The 11,336-nt window shown below is 34.9% G+C and overlaps 1 long non-coding RNA gene across 1 annotated transcript in view; it reads left to right on the top strand.

Moving 5' to 3' along the window:
• Positions 1–11,336, top strand: part of LOC102130640 (uncharacterized) — a 50,565-nt gene continuing 39,229 nt past the window's right edge. The window contains exon 1 of the long non-coding RNA XR_010587580.2: positions 1–123. This is a non-coding gene — a long non-coding RNA (uncharacterized lncRNA). The remainder of the gene's footprint in view (positions 124–11,336) is intronic.

Raw genomic sequence — 11,336 nt, 5'->3', positions numbered from 1 at the left:
AGGAACTAATCAAATATGTCCTGTGAAGCTGTGTGGATCAAGGACATCTCTCCACTTTTTCAGAAAATAAAGGACAGTGATGAATTACATGGAAGATAATTTGACAGTCTTTTTCTGCTAAAGGTTAGTTGTGAAATATTAACTATATGCTTTATTTATTCATTATGTATATCTTTTTTTTTTTTTTACTTTCAAAAACAAGAGACTTTAACTTGATATAGACTCCAGGGGTAGAGAGTGAAAAAGAATAAATTATTTCAGAATCAGCAAGTTGTATAGTTACACCACAGTCATAACAACCTCAAATTGTTAATATTTCTATCTCCCAGGAAGGACAAAAAGGGGGAAAAGTTAAGGATTAAGAACAATGTTAATAGTAATAAAAAATAATAATGTATTCAAGTATTCACAATAATAAAACAGCAAAATTTGTTTTCTAAGTGCTGTATGTCTCCAAGCACTTGATATGCTTTATTTTACCCTCAAAATGACCCTTTAAGGGTGGTACCATTATTAAGAAAAAAAGTTTCCTGATAGTTTCAACAACCGAAGCACAGTGAGCAAATTAATTCACCAGAGCATGTCACACAGTGAGGAAATGTTGAAGCCACTATTTGAACAGGGATAATCTGGGTCAAGCCATATCCTTTTTTTTTTTTTTTTTTTTTTTTTGAGACGGAGTCTTGCTCTGTCACCCAGGCTGGAGTGCAGTGGCCGGATCTCAGCTCACTGCAAGCTCCGCCTCCCGGGTTTACGCCATTCTCCTGCCTCAGCCTCCCGAGTAGCTGGGACTACAGGCGCCCGCCATCTCGCCCGGCTAGTTTTTTTGTATTTTTTTAGTAGAGACGGGGTTTCACCGTGTTAGCCGGGATCGTCTCTGGATCTCCTGGCCTCGTGATCCGCCCGTCTCGGCCTCCCAAAGTGCTGGGATTACAGGCTTGAGCCACCGCGCCCGGCCAAGCCATATCCTTAACCACCAAATTCCATTATATCAAAATAATTCCAAGACAAATACATATGGAATGTAAAAGATTGCTTAATTCTGGTTTTCTATGGTACCTAGAGAATAGAAGATGATGATAATGATGGGATATTCATTATACTACACTTAGAACAACTGACATCTGTAATACATTGGTGTGTTACTTTGGATCCATGCTTCTACCTGTATCTTAAAAAAAATCTAAAAAAATGACAATTTAGTTTATCAGAGTTGCTGCTTATATTGTGTGATATGTTCAGTGACAATTTTTAGTGTCTTTTATTTAAGTGCTTGATGCTTCCTTGATTTGGACAAAAAGGAAGAATATGTATTTATATCCTCAAATAGAAGTCGGCTTTCAAAATCTGTTGTATTGAGAGAGATATCAAGCCAGATAAATAATGTCAAGATTCATCCACAGTTTTTCATTGTATAACATGAATAGTGTTCAGGGTGAAGTATTTAGGCACATAATTCTTGACTGTTTTCTTCTTTTCCCTCTCACTAGTCAGCGCTCCTTTCTCATAAATTCGATGACATTACTTTCTTCAAATGTTTTGATCTGTTTCCACCTGAGTTGTTTTACTTTCCATGTATTGAATAAAAGTTATCTAGGGAAAGAAATCAGAGTTAAAGCTATCAGTTGGTTTCCAGAATTCTCTTGCAAGTGAGTATGAGTTTTCTATTTACTACTTCAGCAAATATCTATTTGCTATAGTTTTACTTTTCTCCTCATAAAATTAATCACAAAATTTAATGATCCACCTACCTGTTGCAGAACAATAAGAAAATATATTTTATTGGGCATGGTGTCTCATGACTGTAATTCTAACACTTTGGGAAGTGGTGAAAGATAATTGCTTGGGTCCAGGAAATTGAGACCAGCCTGGGAAATATAGTGAGACCTGGTAGCTACAAAAAATTTTAAAAATTGGCTGGGCATGGTGGTGCACATTTGTAGTCCCAGCTACTCAGGAGGCTGAGGAAGAAGGCTTGAGAAGAAGAAGGCTTGAGTCCAGGAATTTGAGGATGCAATAAGCTGTGATTCCGTCATTGCACTCCAGGCCTGGCATCAGAAACAAAACAAAGAAAGAAAGAAAATATTTTAAATCCACTTATTACATAGAGAGCTTAAAACTAAACACCTACTGTATTCTTATTTGATTTTTTTGATCATGGTGAAAGTATTTTTAATCACATTCATAATTTTATACTTTTAGTTCTATTTATCACTGCTTATAGAATTGTTTCTATTAAGTCATTTGCTTGTCAAACTAATCAATTGTGATCAGTTAAGGCTAATTAATGAGTCAATATATTATGTCATACTGTAAATAGCTTTTTTATTGTCAAGAAGAAAAACTGAGGTTAAGAAGACAATTTCCTGCTTTGTGAGTGAAAGAGATAGAGATCAAACAAGTACCAGTATCTCTGGAATAGTTCAATGATAGGAAAAATACAATAGTTTCTTGACCGTTATTCTAAGGCTAGGGAAAAAGTGAGGGATGTTATCACAATAAAAGTATATGAATACATAGTAACTTCCACATGCCAGATACTGTGCCAACACAGGAAAAGAGAATACTGCGCTAAATCATGCCTTTGTGAATATCAGCTGGAAATTTTAAAACTCTTCTAAGAGCGAGTTCAATACTTTTTTTTTAAGAAATGGAAAAGCCATACTCTGCAGTATCTATTTTCCCAAATTTGTAATTCTACTTAGATGAATGTAGTCAAGCATTCATCTAAATATATATCTTATAATTTATGCTTATAATACAACAAATTTTGTTAATATTTAACATACTAAATATATACATTTATGTTTATATTTATATGAACATATACATTTTGACAATCTTTCCTAGTTTATAAAACAGTAAAAGTTTCAGTCAAGTTTGTCTCCTATTATTTGATATTCCTAAAAAGTTGGTATATAATCGACTCACATTTCATAATGAAGAACAGTAAGTTGGGAATGTCAGTAAAATTTGTTTTTGCAAATGTTGGCTCATTTTTTTTTTGGTCAAGCACTGTTTAAACTTCTAAACCCCCTCGAATTTCTATCTATCCCTTACTTGGCTTCATATTTTAGGTTTGCATGTTTTCTCATAGTTCAATTAAATAATAGGCTCAGTGAAAGACAAGCAGGAAGTGTTTTTTGAGGATAGCAGAATTTGGTAGCAAAACTAGATATGGTTGTACAAAATTATAGGCCAATTTCATTTATGAACATAGATGCAATAGTCTTCAATAATATATTAGCTAATTGAATCAAATAGTGTATTTAAAAATTAGCGTCTGGTTTTCAAGTAAAACTTATTTGAATAATTTAAAAAAGTAAAGAATATAAATAATTTCAGATAAAACAAGAGTCTAATTACTCTGGGAGATCCATTAATTTAAAAATGCTAGATTAAACATAAAAATAAGTTTTAAAAATACATCACTGGCCTGATACAAAAGAAAGTAATCTAAAGATGCTAAAAATAAGGGAAAAAATTATGAGCAAAGATGTTGAAAAATATATAGGTACACCTAAATTAGCAATGACCTTATGAAATCATAAAATAATATCTGACTTACGGGGTTTAAGTAAAAGATGAAACTAAAATACTGGAAAAAATAACATAAATTGGCAAAGAATGAACAGAGTTAAATCATTAAAGATCCATCTGTTGCTTGAAGGAAAGGTAAAGATCACTAAATTTATATATTAAGTGTGCCTGTTAAGATATCTAAGGCGAACACAAAAAAAGTTTAGAGAGTATATTTTATTAATTTGTAGGAGTGGAATAAAAGAAAGGATATAACCTCTTGATCAATCTATAAGTAGTCAGAAACATAGAAAAATAAATTGAAATAGGAAGACAAACAGTACAATATGAATGGCAACACTACACTAAAATATGTTGTTAATTACAATAAATGTGAAAGGATGAAAGTAACATACAAGGTTTGTCAAGTAGGATTAAGAATACAATTTTATATTTTTTTCTAAGAGGGATCTACATTTTTCTCTCTATACACACACAGACACAGATAATATATACATGTATATATATATACGACAAAAATCATTAGAAAATAGTAAAAAGTTATATAGTCCAGGAAGATGCAACAGTCCTAACCTGGTGTACACTAAATAACTTAGTCTAATAATACATAAAGCCGATATTTATAAACTCACAAGGACTATCTACGATCATATTACAATATTTTAAAATAACTCAGTAACTGCTCAACTAGGTGTATAATAAAACCAATGAAACTGCAGATAATTTGAACAGCATACTTACTAAACTTGTTCAAACTGACATGCATAATATTAAATTGAAGAATTAGAGAATGTACTATTTTCAAGCCTATGCAGAAAATTTATTAAAATAGCTCATGTTTCATATAGGGTATAAAATAAACCTCATTAAATTTCTGAGCATTAATAGCCCCCAGTCTATAATGTAATACAGTGTGTTTTTAGTAGTATTTATCATTAAAAGTTTGTAGGTTGCTATTTTTTTTTTTTTTTTTTTTTTTTTTTTTGAGACGGAGTCTCGCTCTGTCTCCCGGGCTGGAGTTGCAGTGGCCGGATCTCAGCTCACTGCAAGCTCCGCCTCCCGGGTTCACGCCATTCTCCTGCCTCAGCCTCCCGAGTAGCTGGGACTACAGGCGCCGCCACCTCGCCCGGCTAGTTTTTTGTATTTTTTAGTAGAGACGGGGTTTCACCATGTTCACCAGGATGGTCTCGATCTCCTGACCTCGTGATCCACCCGTCTCGGCCTCCCAAAGTGCTGGGATTACAGGCTTGAGCCACCGCGCCCGGCCAGTAGGTTGCTATTAATGTCATATTTAGGAGAGTGTCTACAGTCTTAAATACCCACATTGGGGTAAAAGATTTAACATTCAAAGCTAAGTATCTTAAAAAGTAAAAAGAGACTCATGTAATAAAGCCAAAATAAGCAGAAGGAAGAAAATGTTAAAGAGAAATGCAGAAACTAATGTAACAGGAAGCAAACAAGAAATACAGATGATAAATACAGCCAAAAGTTAGGTCTCTGAACAACTGAAAATATAAACAGTACTGGTAAAGACACAAGTGAAAGAGAATAGCTATTTAAAAAAGGGCCAAAACTCAGATTATGTAGAGTTAGAGGGAGAGAGCCAGGTTACTGAATATTAAATGCAATTGTCAATGTATTAACTAGTTATTGTTGATATATGTTTTTGCTGAGACAACAAATATATTAATAGTTTTCAAAGTACTGCATCATTTAGACTACTTAGCATTGAATTTCATTTCTACATTTATGAATATGTAATTCTGTTTTAAACATTCTTTCAAACTGTAAAATAGTGTCATATTTATGGGTAGGAGAAAGTAAGATTTTGGTTAATAATTTCTTTATTGCACTTACTCAAATTTGACAAGTATGATTACATGAGCACTCTTGTATTTGGCTGGAATCATTGTTAACTGCTATTATAAATGTATAATATATATTATATACGTATAACTGAAAAAAATTTTTTTTGAGACAGAGTCTCACTCTGTCGTTCATGCTGGAGTGCAGTTGTATGATCATGACTCTCTGCAGCCTCGACTTCCCAGGCTCAGGTGAGCCTCTTGCCTTAGCCTCCTGAGTAGCTGGGACCACAGGTGCATGCCACCATGCCCAGCTAAATGCTGTATTTGCTATTATATTTTTGAAAAGGAACTTAGTACTATTTCTAAGGAAATTTTTGAAAACTCATATGACACAGTCTCAATAAATATGTTCCCTAGAAATCCAGGGTTTTTGAACAACAGACTTGTTTTAATAAGCATTTATGTAAAGAGCATTAAGTATCAGCATTGAAAGCAACCTAAATATTTAATATATGCAATTGTTGAAATATCTTTGATACAGGCTACACACGTATAATACTAGCAATGATTCTGCAAAATTTTCACAATATAATTTTAAATGAACAAAAGAGTGCAAGCTTCTCAGGCCACATGTACTCCAAATTTTATCTAAAAAATATGTAAATGTGCGTAAATAAGAAAAAAAAACCTGGAAGGAAATATACAAAATCATTAAGACATTTTCTCTGAGTGTTGAGATTATTAGTGACTATTTTCTTTTTAAAAATTGGCTATATGTTGTACATTTTCTATCATGGGCATTTGTGTTAGCAGCAAAAGTAATAAACATTTATACAAACTATCTGTGCAATTAATCATAAAAAGACTAAAAAACTACAATCAATTCCATAGGTGAATAAAAACACAATAAAATAAAAAAAATAGATGATAGGAAGCTCTCAGAAAGCTGGGATTATAAAGGGAAATTCTTTTATTTTTAATTTTTTAAGTTTTAAGTTCAAGGGAACATGTGTAGGTTTGTTACGTAGGTAAATTTGTGTCACGGGGGTTTGTTGTATAGATTATTTCATCACTCATGTATTAAGCCTAGTACCCATCAGTTATTTTTCCTGATCCTTCCACCCTCCACCCTCCACCCTCAAATAGGCAGAAAGGGAAATTCTTTAATCTAGGAGAAGATATACACTAAAACCTTATAGCAAGCATAATAATAAATGGAGAGATTTTAGATGGATCCTGCAAAACAACAGGAAGAAATTTTTAAAATCCACAAGATTTGAGAGGAAGGGACAATTTATTTTCAAATTATATGTCATTTGATTATTTACATTGAAAAATCAAAATAATCAAAGTACTTCTCATGAAAAAATAAGATTTTTTTAAAAAAAGTTCCAGTTGTAAAAATGCTGTGTGGAGAGCAGCAACATTCTTTATATCAACAAGAACCAATTAGAAAGTGCTACATAGAAAGAACAGAAATTATAACAAACTGTCTCTCAGACCACAGTGCAATCAAACTAGAACTCCGGATTAAGAAACTCACTCAAAACCACTCAACTACATGGAAATTGAACAACCTGCTCCTGAATGACTACTGGGTACATAACGAAATGAAGGCAGAAATAAAGATGTTCTTTGAAACCAATGAGAACGAAGACACAACATACCAGAATCTCTGGGACACGTTTAATGCAGTGTGTGGAGGGAAATTTATAGCACTAAATGCCCACAAGAGAAAGCAGAAAAGATCTAAAATTGACACCTAACATCACAATTAAAAGAACTAGAGAAGCAAGAGCAAACACATTCAAAAGCTAGCAGAAGGCAAGAAATAACTAAGATCAGAGCAGAACTGAAGGAGATAAGAGACACAAAAAACCCTTCAAAAAATCAATGAATCCAGGAGTTGGTTTTTTGAAAACGTCAACAAAATTGATAGACCACTAGCAAGACTAATAAAGAAGAAAAGAGAGAAGAATCAAATAGATGCAATAAAAAATGATAAAGGGGATATCACCACCGACCCCACAAAAATACAAACTACCATCAGAGAATACTATAAACACCTCTATGCAGATAAACTAGAAAATCTAAAAGAAATAGATAAATTCCTGGACACATACTCTCCCAAGACTAAACCAGGAAGAAGTTGAATCCCTGAGTGAGAGTAATATTAAATAAAAAAAAAATCAGTTGATATACGTGCATATTGCAAAGCATAGTCATTTTGCTATTGGATATCTACTCCTGGGACACATTCCCATGGTGTGCAGGGAGGCTGATATGCAGATGTTTGTTGCTGCTAGGTGTATTGGATAAGCAAATGTGCCATATGTATGCTTTGGGATACTATATACAGGATAGAAGGAATAGACTTAGACTGTATAGCAACATGAATATCAAGATACATAATTTGAATGGAAAGAGTACAATAGAGAAAATTTGTTTAACACCATTGTTTTAAATTGTAAGTTATAGTCACATATAATACTATTATATATCATAGATAAATCTATATGCAACTTGGAAGTTTGGTTGAAGGAAGTAAATGAATGGTGCTGGAAATAATTGATAAATATATAACAGATACAGAAACTAAGGAGACTCATAAGGACCAGTGATTATCATGACAGTCATGAACACTATACTATAAATAACTGAATATAGTCAGAACTAAACTGGAAAAGAAAAAGGAGGAAAAGGCAAACTAAAAGCAACATGTGAGAAGGAGAAATACTTACAAATACAAAATCAGAGTGGTGAGAGCATATGGACACATAGAGGGGAACAACAGATATCAGGGAAAATAACTAATGTGTACTAGGCCTCTATCCGGGTGATGAAATAATCGGTACAACAAACCCCTATGATGCAAGTTTACCTGTGTAACAAACCTGTACAAGTACCCCTGAACTGAAAAGTTAAAAAAAAAAAATCAGAGTGGTAAGAATGGGTACTCAATGTAAATCCTTTCATAAATTTGAAGGCAGACAGATCTTTGTTTTTTCTCTTTTTAGACAGGGTCTTACTCTGTCACCAAGGCTGGAGTGCAGTGGCATGATCACGCCTCTCTGTAGCCTCAACCTCCCTGGGCTCAGGTGATCCTCCCCCTCATCCTCACAAGTAACTGAAACTTGGAACTACAGGTGTGTGCCACTGCCGCTGGCTAATTATGTGTGTGTGTGTGTGTGTGCATGTGTGTGTTTGTGTATGTGTGTTTGTAGAGATGGGGTTTCGCCATGTTGTCCAGGCTGGTCTGGAATTCCTGAGCTCAAGCAATCCACCCGCCTTGGCCTCCCAAAGTGCTGGAATTACAGTTGTGAGCCACAAAATGTCCGGCCCAGAGAGAAATTTTTTCTTAATTCCTGCACCCTAAACAAATACTTTCTCTTCCTCTGGGTAGATAGTGGAGAGGAAGGTCAGTCAACATGATGGATTTCTGATTATGATTATTATTTTGTGCAGATGCTGTGTATCTCTAACAATAATTCTTAATGACTTTGCCAGTCCTTTTACTGTGTTGAAGCTGTATATATTTTAGTCTCACTGGACATATATTTGATTTATTACAAGCCGACTAGAGTGCCTCAGGCTCAGCTGTCTAATTTGCCTCTGAGCTACTGTCTGTCATAATTTTTATGACAAAGCTTTTTATAGTATAATTTGATATTTTTGTGTTATTCCATGAAATGATTGTCAGTCAGCACTCATTATTACCAGGTGCTGGTTAATTCTGTAATTCTTTTATCAGTTTCACTACATAGGTCTTCCTATGTTTTTCCCACTAAGTTTTTTTTTTTTTTTGGAGGTCTTCTTCAATTCTTTTTTTTTTATTGTTATTATAGTTTAAGTTCTAGGGTACATGTGCACAACACACAGGTTTCTTATATATGTATACTTGTGCCATGTTGGTGTGCTGCACCCATCAACTCGTCAGCACCCAGCAACTCGTCATTTACATCAGGTATAACTCCCAATGCAATCCCTCCCCATAATAGGCAGAGAGCCAAATCATGAATGAACTCCCCTCCCCATAATAGGCCTCGGTGTGTGATGTTCCCCTTCCCGAGTCCAAGTGATCTCATTGTTCAGTTCCCACCTATGAGTGAGAACATGCGGTGTTTGGTTTTCTGTTCTTGTGATAGTTTGCTGAGAATGATGGTTTCCAGCTGCATCCATGTCCCTACAAAGGACACAAAATCATCCATTTTTGTGGCTGCATAGTATTCCATGGTGTATATGTGCCACATTTTCTTAATCCAGTCTGTCACTGATGGACATTTGGGTTGATTCCAAGTCTTTGCTATTGTGAATAGTGCCACAATGAACATATGTGTGCATGTGTCTTTACAGCAGCATGATTTATAATCCTTTGGGTATATACCCAGTAATGTGATGGCTGGATCATATGGTACTTCTAGTTCTAGATCCTTGAGGCATCGCCATACTGTTTTCCATAATGGTTGAACTAGTTTACAATCCCACCAACAGTGTAAAAGTGTTCCTATTTTTCCACATCCTCTCCAGCACCTGTTGTTTCCTGACTTTTTAAGGATTGCCATTCTAACTGGTGTGAGATGGTGTCTCATTGTGGTTTTGATTTGCATTTCTCTGATGGTGAGTGATGACGAGCATTTTTTCATGTGTCTGTTGGCTGTACAAATGTCTTCTTTTGAGGAATGACTGTTCATATCCTTTGCCCACTTTTGGATGGGGTTGTTTGCTTTTTTCTTGTAAATTTGTTTGAGTTCTTTGTAGGTTCTGGATATTAGCCCTTTGTCAGATGAGTAGATTGCAAAAATTTTCTCCCATTCTGTAGGTTGCCTGTTCATTCTGATGGTAGTTTCTTTTGCTGTGCAGAAGCTCTTTAGTTTAATTAGATCCCATTTGTCAACTTTGGCTTTTGTTGCCGTTTCTTTTGGTGTTTTAGACATGAAGTCCTTGCCCATGCCTATGTCCTGAATGGTGTTACCTAGGTTTTCTTCTAGGGTTTTTATGGTATTAGTTATAACATTTAAGTCTCTAATCCATCTTGAATTAATTTTCGTATAAGGAGTAAGGAAAGGATCCAGTTTCAGCTTTCTAGTTATGGCTAGCCAATTTTCCCAACACCATTTATTAAATAGGGAATCCTTTCCCCATTTCTTGTTTTTCTCAGGTTTGTCAAAGATCAGATGGCTGTAGATGTGTGGTATTATTTCTGAGGACTCTGTTCTGTTCCATGGTCTATATCTCTGTTTTGGTGCCAGTACTATGTTTTGGTTACTGTAGCCTTGTAGTATAGTTTGAAGTCAGGTAGCGTGATGCCTCCAGCTTTGTTCTTTTGACTTAGGATTGTCTTGGCAATGCAGGCGCTTTTTTGGTTCCATATGAACTTTAAAGTAGTTTTTTCCAATTCTGTGAAGAAACTCATTGGTAGCTTGATGGGGATGGCATTGAATCATAAAGAATGTATAAATTCCTTTGGGCAGTATGGCCATTTTCACAATATTGATTCTTCCTATCCATGAGCATGGTATGTTCTTCCATTTGTTTGTGTCCTCTTTTATTTCACTGAGCAGTGGTTTGTAGTTCTCCTTGAAGAGGTCCTTTATATCCCTTGTAAGTTGGATTCCTAGGTATTTTATTCTCTTTGAAGCAATTGTGAATGGAAGTTCATTCATGATTTGGCTCTCTGTTTGTGTGTTACTGGTGTATAAGAATGCTTGTGATTTTTGCACATTAATTTTGTATCCTGAGACTTTGCTGAAGTTGCTTATCAGCTTAAGGAGATTTTGGGCTGAGATGATGGGGTTTTCTAAATATGCGATCATGTCATCTGCAAACAGAGACAATTTGACTTCTTCTTTTCCTAACTGAATACGCTTTATTTCTTTCTCTTACCTGATTGCCCTAGCCAGAACTTCCAACCCTATGTTGAATAGGAGTGGTGAGAGAGGGCATCCCTGTCTTATGCCAGTTTTCAAAGGGAATGCTTCCAGTTTTTGC

The sequence above is a fragment of the Macaca fascicularis genome, chromosome 6 (assembly GCF_037993035.2).
Source record: "Macaca fascicularis isolate 582-1 chromosome 6, T2T-MFA8v1.1".
Lineage (NCBI taxonomy): Eukaryota > Metazoa > Chordata > Mammalia > Primates > Cercopithecidae > Macaca > Macaca fascicularis.
Note: the sequence above shows the minus strand (reverse complement) of the source record. Positions and strands in the feature narration are given on the sequence as shown.